The following is a 23,494-nucleotide window of genomic DNA, read 5'->3' on the forward strand; positions in this document are numbered from 1 at the left end:
TGATAATCTCCCATGTCTGTGCAAAATATCCATGATCAACCCATGACTTCTACATCCTGCACAACAGCATCATACCACAGCTGATGGAAATCTGCATCCAGATTGTGCGTGGATTGTGGGTGAGTACGCAGAGTCAAGTAGCATGTTGTATGTGTGACATGCTGTCCTCTGCCACAATCATGTCACTGAATTGTTCTGTGTATCTCAAACCTGGGTGACTCTGCATATCCCAACCGGCCCTGGTTGCTGAGCCCACTAAGGAATCCCAGGACCCCGAGTGACGTCCACTACAATGATGCCCATGGTAGGAAACATTGTGTGGTTGAGCGTACTTTTGGTCTATTCAAGTCACGATTTCGCTTCCTGGACAAGACCTGAGGTGCACTGACTGATGTAATCTCCCCAAAAGGTGTTTCGGTTCGTAGTTGCATGCTGCATGCTCCACATCCTGGCCTTGCGCAAAGAGATACCCCTGATCCTGGACGGTGATGAGCAGCCGAGGCCACCGCCTGCAAACCCACACATGTCCAGTGACAAGGATAGTGGAGAGAAGGAAGGTGTTGACCTGCCTTAACAGCTCATCAACCACTACTTCACTTGAAGGTGAATGACATTGTACAATGCTGCCATTGTCTGCTGATTTTGTTGTTGGTGAAAATGCCTAGGAGAGGTTTGTGACTGCTGAATGTTGTTGGCTCTGTGCTGAGCGCTAATGTTTCTGGGACAAGGCAGTTATGCTCAGCAACAGGATATCTGTTTCAGTACTGCTGCTTGTTGTAATGTGTGCAGGTTTGAGTACCTTGATAACAAGTGTTCTGTAATGGCTGTGATGCCATCACCTGACAAGTAAATGTTGTTCTCTTGTGTTTTAATAGGTCACTTCAGCCTTTCAATGACTCAAAATATTCAGTGCTCCTGGTACATTGTAATCAGACACGAAAACATAGGTGTGTAAAGAGTGTTTATTTACAATAGGTATAGGTGACAGGGAAGTGAATATTTACAAAAAGGTGGAAAGGGAATCAGTGAGTTGTCATTGATGGTAGATGAGACAATAGAGTTGTCACCACATTGATGTGGTAATGCAGCCCAACAGATGCCTGCCATGAACATGGCAGTGTGGGTAAGGACAGACAACAAATTCAATAGCGAGGTGACAAGAGGTGCCATCATGGCTGGCTCTTTGACTGGCGTTTGTCTGGTGCTTTGCCACGTGATCCTCCCTTGGTATCCTTGGATGGCCCCTTGATCATTTGGCAGGCGGGCCTCTGCTGTGGGCTCAGCGGTGTCTGAGGACTCACCCCTTTCTGTGGCCGCAGGGGAGGTGGTGGGACTGTCATCCTGCGGGCCACTGGAGGGAGGTTGAGCTGTTTTTTGGGCCGCTTGCCTGTCTCTCAGGACACCCACAAGCTGGCCCAAGAGGTCCACAATTTGCTCCATATGCTTGTCCATGGACCTCAGCAGCAGGCGGACCTCACACACTTCTTCCAGAACCTGGCCCATTTGTCCCTGGGTGTGTTCATAGGCCCCAAAGACTCCTGCGATGTTGGTCAGGGCTTGGTCCCAGTTCCCTGTTAGTTTTGTCCCCAGTTGCCCTCCAACCTGCCCTGCTGTCCCGGACATGTTGCATCACCACTTGATATACCTGCTGCCTCTCCCTGCCCTCCTCAGATTGTGGGGTATGGTGGGTATCCTCTGATGCAGGGACAGTGTTGCAGGGAGCACTGGTGGTGGAGGCTGCACAGGTCATTACAGCAGGGGGCAGTGCAGTTGTTGTTGCTGAGGTGGTGGTGGGGACAGTGGAGGCCTTGGACCTGTTGCACCCTCGTAGGCCTGTTGGGTCAGGTTCTGGGTCCACATCCAAAGAATTTAGGGAGTCTGCATCCGAGAGTCCATGTTCTGGGGTGGGGGGACTGGCTCTGCAAGCTGGTTGTGTCATTTGCAGCAGTCAGTTCTTGTCACCTGTGGAACAAAGGAGAAATGGTTATTGAAAGGCACCCCACAAGCTTGGTGTTGGATGTTTGGACGCTACATGTTATACACTACACATTTTACATTGAGATCACTTTGTATGGCTGCCCGGTACTGAGCATCATGACATGATGTGGTTGTACATACATTACTTGTCAATGGTGAAACATGTCAATAAATACCATGCTCCACGTACAGATTGTGTCATTACAAGGACATGTCATGATATAACGACTAGCAGCACAGCAACTTTATGTGAAGCATCTTTGTTGTTTACCCTGCATGGAAGACATTACATCTGAGCATGAACAAGCCATTTTAATCTCATGGATACCTTTGTCATTTCAAGTTTTTTGCTTTCTTTTTAGTACTGACCATGCTTAATATGTTTTCATGTGGGCCTTGATGCTCTGCCCCATGGCACTTACAGATAGCATTCAGTGCTGTGCATGATTGTGCCCTGAATTTCTTCAACATGTGATTTGGGGAGTCACACTTTGTATTCTGTGACAGTTACATACGCTTAGCTGTCTGCACACTGGAAGTGGCTATTGGATCTATGCCAAGTTTAGTGGGATGTGAGGGCTAGTGTGGTCATATGGCTCCATGTTTTTTGAGAGAAATGGTAGGGTGCATTCACTGTCTACCTGTCTGTTCTGTGGCACAGTTGCTGGGAATTTGTGACACATCTTTCCGGGTTTGTGGTGGAGTGCTCTGTCTTGCTCAGCATTGGGACAAAGGTGCCTGGTGGGAGTTGTAGAGCTGGCTTCCCATCCACAAACCCCCCTCCTTGTGAAGATGGCGACCTACCTGTAAGTTTGAAGGGAGCAATGCAATGACTATCACATGATTCTGGAAGGGGTAGAGTGCTTCATCTTTTTTCTGCTGTGGGACAAGGGTGCCTGGTGGGATTTGTAGTGTAGGCTTCCTAGCCACAAACCCCCTCCCTGTTAAGACGGTTCCCTACCTGTGAAGTTGAGCAGAGGGAGAGAATAGGTTACATGGTTCTTGGGTGGAGGAAGTGTTCCATCCTTCTCAGGGGTGAGACAAGAGTGGATGAGAAGGCTACCTACCTGTAAGTTTGGTTAGTTAAAAACAATGGCTGCCATTTGCTTCTGGGTGGGGTGGGGGAGTGATCCACCCTGGTGTGCTTTGGGAAAAGGGGGCCTGGTAGGAGTTGTAGTGCAGGCATCCTAACCACAAACCCCCTCCCAGTTAAAATGGTTCCTTCCATGAGAAGTTGAGCAGAGGGAGTGAATAGGTTACACATGGCTCTTGGGTGGGAAGAGTGCTACATCCTGCTCAGGGGTGAGACAAGAGTACATGAAAAGGCTATCTACCTATAAGTTTGGTTAGTGAAATACAATGGCGGCCACTTGCTTGTGGGTGGGGTGGGGGAGTGCTCCATCCCGTTGTGCTTTCAGACAAGGGGACCTAGTGGGAGTTGTAGTGCTGGATTCATAACCACAAAAAACCCCTCCTTGTGAAATGGCTACCTACTTGTAAGTTTGAAGGGAACAATGCATTGTCTGCCACCTGCTTCTGGGTGGTGTGGAGAGCTTCATCTTGCTCTGTTGTGGCACAAGGGTGCATGGTGGGAGGTGTGGTGCTGCCTTCCTAACCACAAACCCCCCTCCCTGGAAAGATGGCTACCTACCTGTAATTTTGGTTGGTGAAATACGATGGCTGCCATATGCTTCTGGGTGGGGTGAGTGCTCCATCCTGCTGAGCCGTGGGACAAGGGTACCTGGTGGGAGTTGTAGTGCTAGCTGCCTATACACATGCACCTATGGTAATGTTGCTAGCTACCTTTGGGGTGAATCAGAGGGAGTGAATGTTGGATCTCGGAGACATGTGTTGGGGAGAGTGTGGTGCAGATGAATGAAATGGGGCCTAAGAGTTGTAGCTTTGTAGTTGTGCAAGACAGTACATAACAGTGTGATGGTAGGCATTTGTTTGTTCTTACCAGGCTCCTCTCCCCCAGGTATTCCTGAGAATCTCTGGATGCAGTATGCCAAGCACCTTATTCTCCCATGCAGTGAATGTTCTTGGTAGAATGGGAGGGCCAGCGCTAGTCCTCTGAGCCAGCTCCTGGTTCTTGTTGTTCTTCTTCTCTTTCACCTTACTCTTGAGGTCAATCCACCGCTTCACAATCTCCTTCTTGGTGCGCCGGATAATCTGTACTGCATTGAATTTGCTAACTATCATTCCCCACATTTGTGCTCTGGTGGCTAATGCTGTCTGTTTGACCAGGTTACCAAACAATTGTGGTTTTACTCTGATTACCTCATCTTCCATGACTGACAACTTATTGTCAGTGAATTTGGGCATTTTCTTCTGTGCCATGGTGTGTGATGTGCAATTGTGTTAAAGGTGCGGGTGTGAGAGTGGTGGTGGTGATGTAAGTGGTGTGTGTGTGTTGTTGTGCTGATGAGATGTGTGGTGGTTTTCCTCTCCTTTGTGCTGTTTGGTTGGTTCATTCAGGGGTGGAGTATTGCAAGGGATTCTAGACTAAGCATGGGCGGAAAATCCGTTTCGCTCGCGGATTTTGCGGATTTTCGGTAAATTCGCAATCCGCGAGATCCGCGAATCTCCCGCAAAATCCGCAAATCCGCGAGCAGCGGATTTTATGGCTTGCTCGCACTGTTCGCGTGAGTTCGCGGCTTGCCAGTACAACTTCGCACCCCGCGAGTAAGTGCTAAATTGCAGAAATACGATCTTAGCAAAACTGAAACTACTTACCAGGTTCAAAAGTTCAGGCTCATCATTAGTAGCCATTTCCTGTAGTGCTTCCTGAGGGGCCCCTCCAGAGTTCAGTTGCCAGTTGCAACTATTATGTGACCCTGCTCTGAACCTCAGAATAGTTACACATATGCCACAAAGGTCCTGAATTACAGCTAAGGGAGACAAGCAGGAGCCAGGCTGGAAGTTAAAATCCATTAATCAGCCCCTAATTCATTATTGTCAGTTGGGGCAGGGCAGGTGTTGTAACTAATTTTACAACAATGAAATCACTTAGAAAGTGCAAAAGATCACTAATCAGGAAGCACTAAGGAAGCAGGTGCCAGCTAAAAAAATATTCTGTGACACATTAATCAGCCCCAAATTAATTCAGGTCACTTGAGGCAGGGAAGGTGTGCTTTGCTTTGCCGAAAATAATGTACACTGGACAACCAGAGGGTGTGGTGATGAAACAGAGGGTGGCATGGGTGGGCCAGAGGGTGGCATGAGTAGTCAGAGAGTGGCAGTGGTGACAGAGAGTGGCAGTGATGAAGAAGAGTGTCCCAAACAGGCTGGACACGTAGAAACAACAAGTTCGCAAAACTTGCGACCCGACAGGTAAGTTCGCAAATTGCGAAATTGTAAAAACCCTCGCGAACTGGCAGAAACACGCGCGAACACAAAAAAAAAAAATCCGCAAATTCACGGGAATTCGCGGATTTTGCCGATTGCGAGTTCGCAAATCCGCAAAATTCGCAAAATTCGCGAACGCGAGATTCGCAAAATTCGCCCATGCTTATTCTAGACAGGGAAGGAGCTGGTTTTATACTCAGCTATGTGGGTGTGTCAAAATGGAGTATTGCTGCCAAGTGTGTTGTGTGGGTTGTCCTGGGATTTTTGTTTTTTTATTAGTTGCCATGGGGATGTGTCATTGGGGTGTGTTAAGGGGTTTTGGGGACTGAGCTAGTTTGATATGTACACCTGGTGGCCTTGTTGTGTGATTTTTTTGGGCGACCTCTATAATTGTCCTGGAGAGGCCCCGGTGGTGGGTATGCGGCCGACCATCAGTGTGCTCTCCCATTTATCACTGGTTTCGATTGTGGCGGTTGGAAACAGAGGATCGTTCCGCTTTCACCTCAATGGTATTGTACTTGGACATGCTGTCAATCCGCAGGCCGTGCGGACGTTTGGGTTTTTTCTGCTGTGAACCCAACCACCGTGGACAGATTTTCACCAGCTCCGCCCACTACTTGCGGTCTTTCGTGGCATTGTTGTGCCGCGACTGGATTTTTCAGGCGGTTGATCCTAATCGGGACGCCGGTTTTGCCGCGATACGTGCGGACGGTTAATTTCAGCTACCACAGCGGTCAGACTAGTTTTCCACCCACCATCCTAATCGACCCCTTATGTATCAGGCACTATTAAAGGTAGTTACACACATAATCACTGCAGGAAGGTAGGATCCTTCTGCATGGTTACCCCCACATTTCGCGTGGTGCTAAGCTGTATTATGACTAGTCTGACTAGGATCCTGCTAATCAGGACCCCAGTCTATCTACTCCCGTCCTAAATTGTTGTGTTGAGTACTTAGGTACACTCCAGATTGGATATTGGAGTACCCTTGTCAGTCTTTACCATATTGTACTATGGTACCCAGGGCATAGGTACCCCAGAGGTCTCACATGGGCTAAAGCATGCATTATGCTGCCATGAGAGACCATGACAAATGGAACTACAGGCCCGCCATTGCAGCCTGTGTAAGTTGGTGCATGTACCACTTACTAAAGATTTACTATATCTAAGGGTCAAAGCACTTAAAAGCTATAAGTCACCCCTATAGCAGGCCTTTGTAATCCTGAAGGCAGGGTGCTTGGTTCTAAGTGAGAGGGTGACTCTGCATGAGAAGGACACCCCTGCAGCCTACAGAGTCCACTCTCCCGGGTTGTCAGGGAAGCAGCCATATACTATATAGAGGGGCACTGCATGATTGCGCAATGACCATCTTGAAAACGGCTGCAACGAATACTAACATGTTTGGTTTCAAACATGTGAGAATCATACCTCCGCACCATAAATGAGCCCTCAGTTAGGCTCTCAGTGTTCCCAGAACCAGCCTTCTAGTCATTGACGAAACAAAAGGGGATGATGGACGGAGTGTTTGAGCAAATCAAACACTCACCCCAGTCAACTGATCTGGGTTTAATCCATCACCATTCTTTAGCTCACTCAGCCACCCCAGTTCAGACATGGCCATCTGCAAATCAGTCTGACCCTGCGCCTCATGGGAACAGTCCAGCCCGAACTGCTAAGCCATGGCTTCCCTGGACCGGAAACAAGCATCCTGGGACCAGTTTCGGATTCTTAATCCTCATCAGCCAGGCTATCTTGAATCCAGTGGCCAAGTGAGCAAGGGACTCACGTCTGAGCATACCCAGCCAACTTAGGGCGAACAAAGCGAAACAAAAGGGGATGATGGATGGAGCGTTTGAGCAAATCAAACACTCACCCCCAGTCAACTGATCTGGGTTTAATCCATCACCATTCTTTAGCTCACTCAGCCACCCCAGTTCAGACATGGCTGTAGGAGAGTAGGGTCTGCTATCCTATGGTCACCCCAAATGTTTGCTTTTTGCTTCACTGGTTTATGTCTTAATGTGGCTGTGGGCCTGCTAATCAGACCCACAGCCTGCTGTTCTCTCTCTAAATTACAGCCAATGCACCCTAGGTGCATTATGAATTGGAACTGGTTCACCTTATTGGCCCCTGTAATAGTGTACCCTAGGTACCCAGGGCATAGGTGTTTCCAAGGCCTACCAGGGGCTGCAGCATGTATTGTGCCACCCCTGGCCTCGCCTCCATATTTGACACAACTGGCTGATCACTCAGCTGGGGTAAGTTGGTGTAATCACCTCTTACTTAGATATAGTATCACTATGGCCATATGCAAATCAGTCTGACCCTATGCCTCATGGGAACAGTCCAGCCGTACTGCCAAGCCATGTCTTCCCTGGACCGGAAACAAGCATCCTGGGACTGGTTTCGGATTCATAATCCTCATCAGCCAGGCTTTCTTGACTCCAGTGACAGCACAAAATGGTTGCTGCTGTCCAGAGACACCTTTTTGCACTTCTGCTGCTGTGCCAAGGAAGGTAGAACAATAGGCACACAGGGAGGTGTGACCAGCTCCCAGACAGGATTTGCTATATTAGCGCTGCCAGCAACAGAAAGTCTGCATGAGGGGCATATTTGGTGACCCTGTGCATAGTCTAGTTCAAACCAGTCCTGGGAGCCTTTGGCTCCCACTCTGGTGCGAACCTGGACAAAGGAAATGGGAGTAACCTCCCCCCTGTCCAGACTCTCCCCTGGGATGTCCCCTTTGTCTTCCCAACCCTTTCCTTAGGGTACATAAGGGATTACCTGGGTGTAGGTCTTTAGATTCACCATAGGATAAGAGGCAGATCAGACATCATTGCACTTCTACCATCTGTGCACTCTGGACTTTTTTTGGGCCTGACTTCCTCTCCCTTCCTGTCTGCTTCATTGTCTGTGCCTGTATATCATACAGAAATCATCCAAGGCCTGTGAAGCATATAAGACAACCAAAGTAATCTCCCTTGGAATGTAGCAGTCACTCCCCTGCATTTGCAGGCACTGCAACTAAATCGACCAGTCAGCATATCCTGAGCTCCTCCAGACTCCGAGGGCACTGCAACACAGGTGGTGGTATTCCACAGCTCCTGAGGCCTGCCCTGCCCTCTCATCAAGGTAGAGGCCGGTTTCCCTTGTGGGGGTTGCAATAATTGAACCCCTGTGCACATCGTCCAACTTGTAGTTGCAAAGGCTGTTGGCTTGTTTGCAAAAAGATCTTTGGGCTCCAAGTAGCACCAACTTTGAGCACCTCCAGTGACCAGAATCCTCAGCCACACCTCATCGTGTGCATCGTGGCGCGCATCCATTGTTGAGCTGCTTGAGGTCCTCTCACGACTCCAATGCCTCAGGTCCGTGGGTCCACTTGAGGGCCACATTTGTTACTTTTGGACACCCCTGATTGCTCTGGGCCTGCCCTGACTCCCCGGCTTGTGGTGAGTCCCCTGGACCTTGCTGGTCCCAACTTTGCACCTTCTTGACTCCCTGCGTGGCTTGCATTTGACAAGAGTTGTTGGTGCTCCTGCCAGACACCGACCCCTCAGCACTCAACCTCCTTTGTGGGACAGCTTGTATTTAGGTCCTGGTCTTCCTGAGCATTGCCTGGTCCTCTCAGCTGCAGAGTCAAGTGCATTGACATCTTCCTTGAAGCTCCCTACATCAGAGGGCATTCATTTTCCAAGTTTACTGGCCACCCCTAAGTGACATAGACTCTGTCCCCTCTGCTTTCAGGTACTCATATTCAAGAATCCACATTTTGGTTTCACCAGACACTTTCACCTCTTCCAGCAGTGGCACTTTTCTGAAGCCCTGTATTGGGTTTGACTGCGGTTTCCAACGCCATTTCACACCTATGCACCCGGCTTCCCTGGGATAGGTAACCTGGGTACCATGGTAACCACAGGTGGGGTGGCTCCCCAACCTTCGGTCTTCCAAGAGGTTTCTTCGAGGTCCAATGGGAAGGGTCCCTAATCTATTAAAAATCCAACCGTGACTTCATATAGAGTTGTACATAGCACGCAGTCATGTTCACACACTGCACAAACTCTCCATGGGGTCCCTATATGCCTACCGTGGGTAGTTCTTTGGGTCCTCGGCAATTCAACATCCTCTCAACATTGTCCTCACTTGAGCTGTGGTTCTTTTACCACTTTCTTGGTATATGGTTTGGTTCCCCCCTGGGGCCCACTGTGCATTTTGTGCTATTTACTGTGTTACTTTTCTAAAATAATATGTGCATTGTGTTTATCTCAGTGTTGGAGATACAGGAACATGCTAGAGAGAATTATATAATACATACATATTTTTTTAAATAATTGTTGTGATTCTTTTCATGTAACCAATACTATAAGATTGCATTCTGGTAAAACAAACTTCTTTGCACACCTTCAAGACTAACCCTGAAGGCTGCTCTCCACAACTACCACTTGGATAGCTTTCTAAGGTTGTCTGAGACCTCTTAAATCACCATAACGTTTGTCTGGACTGGTGCAAGGTGCCCACTTACATTGGTGGACATCATACACTAGGCCAGCCTCTCACAATTACATAACCCTTTATTCACCAACAGAGGCACTGAACTATTTGTTCAGCCATTTATCTACAAATTTAGTGAGCCATGGTGTTCATTAAACAGAGAGACATAGGACAGTGCCTCTGTTAACACAGTTAGCCTTGTGTGAAATAATTTTGAAGTGGAATTGCACTGGATCCCTGTTAACCAGGTTTGCATTGCCAGATGTCTTTCCCAAAATCTATTTCACGAGTGGCACAACTTCATTTACCTCATTAGTCCCTAGCAAATAGTACCCCTGGTACCTAGGGCATGGGTACTGAAGAGGATCATCTGGGGCTGCAGTCCTGGTTGTGCCTCCCAAGGGACTACTCACCAAGGGTATGCATCCTGCAATTGCAGCCTGCTTATTTGATGCAGAGAAATCTTAAGGGTCATCAGCCCTCTGTGCCATGACTCCCAAGCACTGTATGTGCTATAGGTAAGGTGAAGGCATTTTGTGACTCCTGCCCACCTGTCAAGCCAGTGGCAAGTCAGGTGGGCATCCAAAGGCACCCTTAATTCTATTTCATTGTTTGGGGTTCACTTTGAGATTGTTGGTCCCCTTGATTCTCCTACAGCATCAGGATGCAGATATATTCTGATGGTAGTGGTTCATGCTACCTTAGGACTACCATTACCCCTGGAGTGGCCAGGGCCCTCATTGGTATATTCACCAGAGTGGGCTTCCCTAAGGCAGTGGTGTCAGATAGTGGTACAAATTTCATATCCGGTTACCTAAAACACACGTGGAAGGAGAGTGGAGTGACCTACAGATTCACTACCCCTACCATCCACAGTGGAACGGCCTTGTTGAAAGATTCAACAAGTCTATAAAAGGCATGATTGGGGGACTACCTGAAAAGCTCAAGAGAAGATTTGATGCTCTACTGCCATGCCTGCCTTTTGCCTGCAAGGAAGTGCTACAGAAGGGTGTGGGGTTCTCCCCATTGTGCTTGTGTTTGGGCACCATTGTGCCTTGTGAAGAAGGGATGGGAGAAACCTCTCATTGAACCTAAACAGGACATTGTAGACTATGTACTTGGCCTCTGCTCCCAGCTTGCTGAATACATGGAGAAAGCAAACCAAAATCTTGAGGCCAGCCAAGATCGCCAAAAAGCAATGGAATGAGCAAGAGGCTGCTATGGTGAAGTTCCAACTGCAATATAAGGTGTAGGATTTGGAGCCTATAGCCCCTAGCACCCTCCAAGACAAGTGGAGTGGGCCCTAACCTATCCTAGGAAGAAAAGTGGAGGTTACCTACCTAGTGGACCTTGACTCTTGCAGGAAGCCCAAGTGGGTCATCCTTGTGAACAGACTTAAACTCTATTGTTACAGGGCAGATATGACCATGCTCATGGTTACAGATAATGATCAGAAAGCATAGAGTGAACCTCTCCCTGACCTCTTATCCAACAACCCAAAAGATGGCTCAGTGGAAAGAGCGGTCTTGTCATACACCCTCACAGCCCAGAAGCAGACTGATTGTAGGCAAGTCTTAAATCAGTCTGCTGAGCTCTTCTCTTTTACCCATGGTCAGTCTAGATAGGCATGATGTGGATACTGGTGAACGCCTACCTTTCAAATGCAAAATATACAGGCAGTCTGATCATATGAAAGAGAGCATCAAAGCTAAAGTAAGCAAGATGCTGGAATTGAGAGTAAACGAGCCATCTGGGAGCCCCTGGGGTAGCCCAGTGGTGTTAGTAAGTGCAGGCCCCACTATCAAGGTAAGCAAGGGCCAGGTAGGGCAGGGGAAGAATGTATACTTGGGCAACATTGTTGGTGAAGGACAAGTTCAACCACTACAACCCAAGATCCAGACCATCATGGACTGGGTGGCTCCAACTACCCAGGCTCCAACAACCCAAACTCAAGTCAGGGCCTTCCTTGGCTTTACTGGGTACTGCAGGAGGTTTGTGAAGGATCATGGCACCATTGTGACACCGCTCACAGAACTGGCCTCCAAAATATTGCCCAAAACAGTAAACTGGTCAGTGAGCTCTCAAAAGGCTTTTGATACTCTGAAGGAAGCAATGCACTCTACACCTGTTCTGAAAGCTCCCCATTATGCCAAGCAATTTATTGTTCAGACTGATGCCTCTGAACAAGTGATAGGAGTGGTCCTATCCCAAATAAATGACCAAGGTCAAGACCATCCTGTGCCTATTTTTAGTAGAAGGCTACTTCCTAGGGAACAGTGTTGGAGTGCCATTGAACAGGAAGCCTTTGCTGCGGTCTGGTCCCTGAAGAAGCTGAGGTCATATCTGTTTGGCTCTCACTTCATTGTTCAAACTGACCACAGGCCTCTCAGATGGATAATGCAGATGAAAGGTGAGAGCCCCAAACTACTAAGGTTGTCCATATCCCTACAGGGAATGTACTTTGAAGTGGAACACAGAACTGCCAATGAAAATGCAGATGGAATTTCCAGGTTCTTCCACATAGATGATGAAGACTCACTAGGGGACCGTTAGTCTCATCCTCTTTCATTTCAAGGGGGGTCATGTAGGAAAGTGCCTCTTTTGACATGGTTAGCCACCACTTTTGGTCAGATGTGATTTCAACCTGTAAGAGTACTGGGTCCCTGCTAACCAGGTCCCCAGTACCAGATCTCTTTCCCAAAACACTGCACCATGATTGGCACAGCTTCAACTACCTTGTAAGTCATCTAATAAAAAGTACCCCCGGTACCTATGCCCTGGGTACTGAAGAGGGTACTCTGGGGCTGCAGCACTGGTTCTACAAACCCAAGGCCCACTTACCAAGGCTATGCATTCTGCCATTGTAGGCTGCATGACCTGGTGCAGGAAAACCTGAAGAGTCGACATGGCACACAGCAATGTGTGCCATGCCACCAATACACTGCATAAGATATAGGTAAGTCACCCCTACATCCGGCCTTTGGCCCTAAGGGAGGGTACACTATAATCTATGTGTGAGCATATCAGCAGGAGCGGATATGCCTCTACAATGTCTAGTCCACTCTGTGATGTTGTAAGTGAACAGGGAAGCCATAAAGTTTGCATTGGCTTTATACTTGACGACACGAGTTTCCTAGCTCCATGACTTCACTGATTCCTAAGGTGTGTGGTAGCAAAGCCTTATCTTAATAAATCCTCACTGATGCCAGTGTTAGATGTATTAATACATTTACAGTGGATACCCTTTTAGAGTGTCCCATGAAACAAAATCAAACAATAGCGGTGTCACTGGATGGTGTTCAAGAGTCTGCCACTGCTAGACATTTTGGCCTCATAGGAGGAGAGACAGCGCTCTCAGAGGAATACAACTATACCTCCTCTAGAAGTAGGTGTTTCACACCTCATCCAGGACAGGATAGCTTTTCCAGGCGGAAAGCTTCAAAGGTGATGCCCTCTTTGAAATCCAACCCAGAAACCGCCAGATAGTGGGGGAGGCCACCCCCCATTTACTGCTCTACTTTTGGCAGGAGGAAAGTGGGGAAATTACTTAGATGAGAAGGAGGGTCACCCATCAGCCTGCAGCACCTCTAGGATGGGGCAGGTGAGGTGAACTCCTCTCTTGAAATACCACCATTGTGAGATGGTGAAAAAACCTACAATCAGGGCTTGGGTAGTGCCTCTTCCCACAGCGTTTAGTCACTACAGGGTGTAAACACCCTAAAGGTAAGTACCCGATTGGCTACTACCTGTCTTCCCTTGTACCTCCCTGAAATTCAGTATTTAGGTGGCTCCTCTAGACCCTGATTTTTAATTCTACAGACCAAAAGAAGACAGAGGAAGAAGACCTGCTGCTGAACCACAAATTGAGCCCTGCCAACGGTTAAAGGACTAGACCACTGTGGTCTGCCATCCCCATCTGAATCCTGTGCAGACTTCAAGAACCCCAGAGTCCTGCTAGCCACCTCCAATTGCCTAGGGCCTCTGTTTGGACTAGTGGTACTAGTCCTTGGCACACCACCGGTAAAGACCGCCACAAGGTGCATACAGGCATGGACCGTGTCAACACGATTTACCTTGTCGTTCTAAAGTTGCAGCAGCCAACGCCTGTTGGTCACCAGTCCAATAACCAACCACTTTAACACATCCACCAGCCTGAGGGATCCTCAAAGTACCTTCGACTGATGCTGGAAACAGCCCTGCTTCGGTGAGCCTGTACATGCCTTCTGGTGGCATCGACTATGTAAAAGCAGCAACTTGTGCATGACCGCCCTGACAATGACGTACCGCCCTGTAGCTGGCAGTGACTAACAACTTCTGCATCCCAAGAATTCCGGCACCTCCAACCCAGGTCACTGAGAACTGGCTGCTGTGCCTGAGCATTGGGACTTCCAAAACTCTGACTCACCTGTCGTACACTTCCTCTGCACTCTGGGTGACTGATGTTCCCCAAAACTCCATGCAGTGTGTTGCTTCCATCGACCATGAAGGAAAATGTGTTTGCAGTACTCCGCTATCTAGCCCTATGATTTTCTTCCTCTAGACCGCGATGGTCTCTGCCTTAAAGTATTGACCATTGGTGCTTAAAACCTGTAGCATTTCTGTCTTGATCTGCATTTGGTTAAACAATTAGCATACACATTATTGAAAAACATTGGACCACAGTTCTCGGTTTCTAAAATATATATATAAAGTTATGATTTTTCCTAATTGGTCTCTGATTTATTCTTGAGTGTGCGTCTAATTTATTGTCTCTGTATGTGACAACAAATACTTAGCACTGCCCTCTGATAAGCCTAACTGCTTGCCCACACTACCACAAAAAGAGCATTAGAATTTTCTGATTTTACCTCTGCACACCTATTGGGGATCCACTTGACTCTCTGTACAGTACACTTCATTTTAGTGCACTATATAGAGGAGAGACAGTGTCCCACACTTAATATATGACAAAATAAGAGAAAACAGAAATGAAAGAGATGTGGGAGGAGATTTCTGCAGAAAAGAGTGTTACCAAGACATTGTACAGTTTCAGCTTGAAAATTCTTTTCCACAGTGAAATAGGATCCTATGAGTGCTCTGACCAGTTTGGCCTGGCTAGTTTGTTCTCAATTTCAAGGGGAATTGTATGGGTAAGTCCAGGGCTTGCAATTATTGCCTTATTGAATTCCAGCCTTTGAAACTTATTGTCATTTTCTTACATTTTACCTTTCCATTAAAGTAGAAAATCGCATAATAACTATACTTCCCCTGAACGGCCTAAGTAACATAAGTAATAACTATCCTCTGAATATCCACACTACTTACGAGTGCCCAATAAAGTTACTATAAGTTTGCACCCCCCCCCCCCCACCAGGACCCATGGGGTATGTCAACCGGATATTCTAAGTAAGCCTTGTCCTCCCTAAAATAGAGTTTTTGTTTTTGTTTTAAAACTGGTTTTCAGCCTGTAACTATTTGCATTAGCAAGCTACATGCTTTGTTCAGTAAAGTCTGTTATGCTGTTTTTTAAACGTTATAATGTTGTACTCAGAAACCCTTGGTATTGGCCGGTTTGGTGTATATGACATAGACACCATTTTCCATAACTGGAGGCCATACAGGAAGATTACCAGCAGCTGGTGGCCCAGGAGGAGGAGGAAGCAGCTGCATAGGGACCCAGCCAGCCCCCCTCACCTCTAGCCTCTCAACATCATGTGAGACTCAGTCCCCTGGCAGCCACCTGCCGTCATCGTTCCATCATTGCTCTCCCTCCTCAGTTTCTGACTTCAACTTCCGCTGCATCCTGCTCAAGTTGGCACTCATAGAAGTCAGTCAAATAAAGATGAAGGGGCACCTCAGAGAGCTCCTCGCAAACTGTATTTAGTGCTCTCTTCCACTCCTTTTTTAACATTTGTTTTGGTGGGTGGGAGGGACCAAGTGTGTGATCAATCAATGGTGTAAATTAGTAACTCACACTTCAATAAATCACACCGTTCGTGGGAAGAAGGTTAGGTGTTTGATGAATGGAAGGGAAAGGGGACTTGGGCAAAGGTGAGACAAACACTATACAAAAACAAAATTCATCTGGGCAATGAGCAGCTAACCATCATCAATCTGCTGTGAGAGGAAATGAAGAAATGACTATGAGACAGTTAAATTAAATACATTGCAAACAGTAAGTCACCCCAGGCAGACCCAAGTTACTTCATTCTTTAAGTGTTCTGTCACCTATGTTTGAAAAATAGTAAATACAAATTATGTAGGAATGAAGTTAACGCAAACAATTCTGAAAAAATGTAAAGAAAAATGATACTGTATTGCCAGGTTATGTGGTACATATGCATTCTTCTTGGATTGTGCATCAATCTTGTGTGACTGCTTGGCTTAAATGGTGCAGTAGGTTAAACGTGAGTGTTATGGTGCTTTTTCCTTTTGTGCAGAAGGCCTGCGGATTGTAAAACACAAATGACTTTGCAAAGTCAAGGAGAAAGACTGAAGGTAAGTTTCATCAGGAGTGTGCCAAGAAGACTCAAAGGCGAGGCAAGAGCATAGTCCTTTGCATTCATTCATTTATGTCTGATGTGCAGTCAATTAAGGGAGAGCAAATGCAACAACCAATATTCACAGACAAGTGGCTGCATGTATTGGGCTGATCAAACTCACCACTGTCATGATCATCATCATAACATGTAGTCTAGTGCGTGCATAATGTGATAATGTAACATCATCATCAAATGTATATCTCCAGTTACCAACAACAACAGGTCACCTACCCAACCTAATAGATTTCTGCCAAGGAATGGGCTTTAATTCCCAGCCGTTCTTTTTCTAGATCACTGGATTGCCCAGGAAACCACATCTTGCAGTTTCAAATATTCCCATCTGAAAAAGTAATGAAATTGGCCAGTATTGTTTGTACTGTTGATCAAGAATGTTTGGCACAGATCTAATGTTTGGAATGCACAATGTCTCTTTGCAGCCTTGAATTATCAGATAAGTGAAAGATTAAGCTCTCTGCCAATTCATGCACATCTCTTTTTTGTCCACACCAGCGTACATTTCAGACACCTCCTTTATCTGTTCCTGTAGCATATGCAACAATTGGGTAGCTTACCCCATGGTATTGTTCTCCTTGCTGACTTCCTGTGTGAAAACCTGAAAAGGATGCAGCGTCCCTGTCTGGTTTTTGACTAGGCCCCATCGGTCCATCTCAATGATCATGCCTTTCACATTTGCATCCTCTTTTTGTATTACTATTCAATGATAGATCTGTACTGCTAAAATAGATGTTGCAACATTCAATAAGCTAAGTTCTAATGTGTTGGCACCTCTTATGTGAGTGCTTCAACTGGCATTCCAATATCACGCTTAATGGTAATCAACTGCTTCTAGGCTTTCTTCTGCAGGTGGACAGTACGTTTTGACTCAGTGATCTTTTTTGAGAAGTCCTATAGAATGATGTTGATGCAATGCATCAAACACAGGACCCTGAAAAAGCCACCATCTGACATGGCCCTAACTATAATACTGCCATTCCCAGTGGCAACAAATCCAATGAAAAAGCTCTCTGAGTTACAGTCATTAAAATACCTTTTTGTTCAAGTCATCCAAAATGTTTGAGCTGTATGAGATTTTTCTATGGTAAACATGGCTACTGTTTTATGCTTCTGAGCGCCATTATAAATTTGAGCTGTGTCAACACCTGCAAATATCATTTTTCTAACCCTCACAAAAGAGACCCATTTTGATTGATGCACATGTAATCAGTGACTTTACAAATGGTTGACATGTCTTTCGTCAAGTAGATAGTGTGAACAGCACTCTGCTGCAAGGTTGTCCAACCAATTCAAGCAAATCGTGATGTAGCTTTATGACTCTGCAAAATAGTTCCGGCTGGGAAGGTTCTGTTACAGGAAAATGGCCACCACACATTCTACAAAACCGACTCCTTCCACAAAAGAAAATGGGAGGAGGTCCAGCGCTAACATTTAAACCAGCTTCCCATTATACAAATGTGCTGCTGGGTGGTTGCATTCGTAATGCCCTTCCCGCCTAATCATGCCAGGAATAGTAGCATGGATTTGTTTTCTCTTCTGGTGCAAGTGATGCATGCATTTACTTGAGAACAGAAGGTGGTAGGCTCAATGTGCGTCTCAGTGGGACAGTCAACAGCGGGACAGTCACAGTAGGCTCTTGTCTTGGTATCTACACCTGAGTCTTGTGCCATTGTGATGCTTCTGATGTGGCCAATAGTACTGTGCTGCTGGGGACAGTGCTGATATGCATAACAAAAATGTCAACTTCTTCTTCATCATCTTCATCTCTGACCGTAATTGGTAACCCCAGGCAGGAACCTCTGCTCCGCCCGTGGAGTGTGCAGAGATGTGCCTACTCCGCGTATTGTGGAACACGCAGAGTAGGCAAATCTCTGCACACTCTGCAGTAGAATGGAGTTGGCCAGCCCAGCCTCCCACCCACTATTACCAACTGATTAAAACTTAAATAAAAACATTTTAAAGTAAAGAAAAAACACTTACCTTGCCTATGGCATCTCCGAGCTGCCCTCCTCCTCTTCATCTCTGTCTCTGGGAAAACTGCTCATGCGCATCCGTGGGTACACACACTTGCACAGTGTTCCCAGAGACGGCGATGATGAGGAGGAGGGCATCATGGGGACGCTGTAGACTGAAGAAAGTTGCCTTACATACATTGATTGGATAAAACATGTAGACCATTTCTGGATATGTGAGATATTTTTTTCTCTTTCATATCAATCATTGTTTTTAATCCAACCCCTGGAACTCACTATTAAATTTATATTGATCAGAAAGGGCATCCTGGAGGCAGCTTTTAAAAATCACTCACTGAATTCACTTTGTCACTAAGAAAAATGCTGCACCGCCGTAATCAGGAGTCACAGCACACATAGGAAGCACTGGGCTCCCTAGGTGGGTACCGGATGATAAAAATTGCCACTAACTAGGTTGGTGGGTGAGGGATCTTTAAAAAAAAAAAAATTTTTTCATGAGAGACTACTGAATGTACACTGAATGTTAGTTGAATGATACGCCATTCAGCTCATTCTTGTTGGTTGCACAAATGGCTACATGGTAAAAAAAGCATTGAGGCATGGCTCCACAAAATATCCATCAGTCACATGGCCAAACAAAAACAACAATCAGCAAGGAGACACGGCCACAGCAAAGAACACATGCAGGTCTATGGCAAAAACACACTAGCTTGTTACACAAATGGACAACAGCCAGAGGGTCAAAAAACAAGCAGGAGGCATGACCACAACAAATAACACATGCAGGCCAATGGAAAAAGCATACTGGTTGCATACACAAAATGACCGCCAACCACATGGTCAAAGAACAAGCAGGAGGCATTGCCACAACAAAGAACACATGCAGGTATATGGTAAGAAAAGGACATGCGGTACCTTAAAAAAATGGCCACATGAGCAAACAACAAGTAGAAGGCATGACCACATCAAAGAACACCTCAAGGCCTATGGCAAAAGCAAACTGGCTGGCTTAACAAAATGATTCAGAAAAGGGGGTGGTGATGAACAGAGTGTCTGATTTAAGCAGACCACTCTTACCCATTCAAGAGATCAGGGCTGAATCCATCACCGTTATTTGGCTCACTGCATCACCCCAGTTCAGAACCTGGCTATATGCAAATTAGTCTGACCCCGTGCCTCATGGGAACAGGGCAGACCAAACTACCAAGCCAATTCTTCACTGGAAAGGAGACAAGCTTCCGGAGACCGGTTTCTGGCATTTCAGCCGTCGTCGGCCCGGCTTGCTTAAATCCTGGTGGTGCAGTGAGCAAGGGACTCATGTCTGAGTATACACTGCCACACCTATAGTGGCCAAAAACGATTCAGAAAAGGGGGTGGTGATGAACAGAGTGTCTGAATTAAGCAGACCACTCTTACCCAGTCAGGAGATCAGGGCTTAGTCCATCACCGTTATTTAGCTCACTGCATCACCCCAGTTCAGAACCTGGCTATATGCAAATTAGTCTGACCCCGTGCCTCATAGGAACAGGGCAGACCAAACTACCAAGCCAATTCTTCACTGGAAAGGAGACAAGCTTCCGGGGACCGGTTTCTGGCATTTCAGCCATCGTCGGCCCGCCTTGCTTGAATCCTGTTGGTGCAGTGAGCAAGGGACTCATGTCTGAGTATACCCTGCCACACCTATAGTGGGCAAAAACGATTCAGAAAAGGGGGTGGTGATGAACAGAGTGTCTGATTTAAGTAGACCACTCTTACCCAGTCAGGAGATCAGGGCTTAATCCATCACCGTTATTTAGCTCACTGCATCACCCCAGTTCAGAACCTGGCTATATGCAAATTAGTCTGACCCCGTGCCTCATGGGAACAGGGCAGACCAAACTACCAAGCCAATTCTTCACTGGAAAGGAGACAAGCTTCCGGGGACCGGTTTCTGGCATTTCAGCCGTCGTCGGCCCGGCTTGCTTGAATCCGGGTGGTGCAGTGAGCAAGGGACTCATGTCTGAGTATACCCTGCCACACCTATAGTGGCCAAAAACGATTCAGAAAAGGGGGTGGTGATGAACAGAGTGTCTGAATTAAGCAGACCACTCTTACCCAGTCAAGAGATCAGGGCTTAATCCATCACCGTTATGTAGCTCACTGCATCACCCCAGTTCAGAACCTGGCTATATGCAAATTAGTCTGACCCCGTGCCTCATGGGAACAGGGCAGACCAAACTACCAAGCCAATTCTTCACTGGAAAGGAGACAAGCTTCCGGGGACCGGTTTCTGGCATTTCAGCCGTCGTCGGCCCGGCTTGCTTGAATCCTGGTGGTGCAGTGAGCAAGGGACTCATGTCTGAGTATACCCTGCCACACCTATAGTGGTCAAAAATGATTCAGAAAAGGGGGTGGTCTCTTGCTCATTGCACCATCAGGATTCAAGCAAGCCGGGCCGAAGACGGCTGAAATGCCAGAAACCGGTCTCCGGAAGCTTGTTTCCTTCCCAGTATAAGAATTGGCTTGGTAGTTTGGTCTGCCCTGTTCCCATGGTGCACTGGGCCAGGGTCAGACTAATTTGCATGTAGCCAGGTTCTGAGCTGGGATGGTGCAGTGAGCTAAAAAACGGTGATGGACCAAGCCCTGATCTTTGACCTGGGTAAGAGTGGTCTGCTTAATTCAGACACTCTGTTCATCACCACCCCCTTTTCTGAATCGTTTTTGTCCACCATATGCGTGGAAGGGTATACTCAGATGTGAGTCCCTTGCTCATTGCACCATCAGGATTCAAACAAGCCAGGCCGAAGACGGCTGAAATGCCAGAAACCGGTCCCCGGAAGCTTGTTTCCTTCCCAGTATAAGAATTGGCTTGGTAGTTTGGTCTGCCCTGTTCCCATGATGGACTGGGCCAGGGTCAGACTAATTTGCATGTAGCCAGGTTCTGACCTGGGATGGTGCAGTGAGCTAAAAAACGGTGATGGATCAAGCCCTGATCTTTGGACTGGGTAAGAGTGGTCTGCTTAATTCAGACACTCTGTTCATCACCACCCCCTTTTCTGAATCGTTTTTGTCCACCATAAGCGTGGAAGGGTATACTCAGATGTGAGTCCCTTGCTCATTGCACCATCAGGATTCAAGCAAGCTGGGCCGAAGACGGCTGAAATGCCAGAAACCAGTCCCCGGCAGCTTGTTTCCTTCCCAGTATAAGAATTGGCTTGGTAGTTTGGTCTGCCCTGTTCCCATGATGCACTGGGCCAGGGTCAGACTAATTTGCATGTAGCCAGGTTCTGAGCTCGGATGGTGCAGTGAGCTAAAAAACGGTGATGGATCAAGCCCTGATCTTTGGACTGGGTAAGAGTGGTCTGCTTAATTCAGACATTCTGTTCATCACCACCCCCTTTTCTGAATCGTTTTTGTCCACCATAAGCGTGGAAGGGTATACTCAGATGTGAGTCCCTTGCTCATTGCACCATCAGGATTCAAGCAAGCCAGGCGGAAGACGGCTGAAATGCCAGAAACCGGTCCCCGGAAGCTTGTTTCCTTCCCAGTATAAGAATTGGCTAGGCAGTTTGGTCTGCCCTGTTCCCATGATGCACTGGGCCAGGGTCAGACTAATTTGCATGTAGCCAGGTTCTGAGCTGGGATGGTGCAGTGAGCTAAAAAACAGTGATGGATCAAGCCCTGATCTTTGGACTGGGTAAGAGTGGTCTGCTTAATTCAGACATTCTGTTCACCAACACCCCCTTTTCTGAATCGTTTTTGTCCACCATAAGCGTGGAAGGGTATACTCAGATGTGAGTCCCTTGCTCATTGCACCATCAGGATTCAAGCAAGCCGGGCCGAAGACGGCTGAAATGCCAGAAACCGGTCTCCGGAAGCTTGTTTCCTTCCCAGTATAAGAAGTGGCTTGGTTGTTTGGTCTGCCCTGTTCCCATGATGCAGTGGGCCAGGGTCAGACTAATTTGCATGTAGCCAGGTTCTGAGCTGGGATGGTGCAGTGAGCTAAAAAACGGTGATGGATCAAGCCCTGATCTTTGGACTGTGTAAGAGTGGTCTGCTTAATTCAGACACTCTGTTCATCACCACCCCCTTTTCTGAATCGTTTTTGTCCACCATAAGCGTGGAAGGGTATACTCAGATGTGAGTCCCTTGCTCATTGCACCATCAGGATTCAAGCAAGCCGGGCTGAAGACGGCTGAAATGCCAGAAACCGGTCCCTGGAAGCTTGTTTCCTTCCCAGTATAAGAATTGGCTTGGTAGTTTGGTCTGCCCTGTTCCCATGATGCACTGGGCCAGGGTCAGACTAATTTGCATGTAGCCAGGTTCTGAGCTGGGATGGTGCAGTGAGCTAAAAAACGGTGATGGATCAAGCCCCGATCTTTGGACTGGGTAAGAGTGGTCTGCTTAATTCAGACACTCTGTTCATCACCACCCCCTTTTATGAATCGTTTTTGTCCACCATAAGCGTGGAAGGGTTTACTCATATGTGAGTCCCTTGCTCATTGCACCATCAGGATTCAAGCAAGCCGGGCCGAAGACGGCTGAAATGCCAGAAACCGGTCCCCAGAAGCTTGTTTCCTTCCTAGTATAAGAATTGGCTTGGTAGTTTGGTCTGCCCTGTTCCCATGATGCACTGGGCCAGGGTCAGACTAATTTGCATGTAGCCAGTTTCTGAGCTGGGATGGTGCAGTGAGCTAAAAAACGGTGATGGATCAAGCCCTGATCTTTGGACTGGGTAAGAGTGGTCTGCTTAATTCAGACACTCTGTTTATCACCACTCACTTTTCTGAATGGCTTAACGTAATGGCCAACGGCCACATGGCCAAATAGCAACAACCAGTAAGGAGGCATTGCACAGTTAAGAACACATGCAGGCCTATGTCAAAAGACACACTGGCTGGCTACCCAAAATGTCCACCTGCCTCATGGTCAAACAACAAGCAGGAGGCATGACCACAACTAAGAACACATGCAGGCCAATGGAAAAAGCATTCTGGCTGCATACACAAAATGGCAGCCAGCCACATGGTAAAACAACAGGCAAGAGGCAGGGCCACAACAAAGAACACATGTGTATGGCAAGAAAAGGACATATATTGCCTTCACAAAATGGCCACCAGCCAGATGGTATTCCTGCTATGCTTCCAAGAATACTCATGCATAATGTATGAGATTTCGAACTAGGGAAAACCC

Source organism: Lissotriton vulgaris, chromosome 1_1, assembly GCF_964263255.1.
Source record: "Lissotriton vulgaris chromosome 1_1, aLisVul1.2, whole genome shotgun sequence".
NCBI classification, from domain to species: Eukaryota; Metazoa; Chordata; class Amphibia; order Caudata; family Salamandridae; genus Lissotriton; species Lissotriton vulgaris.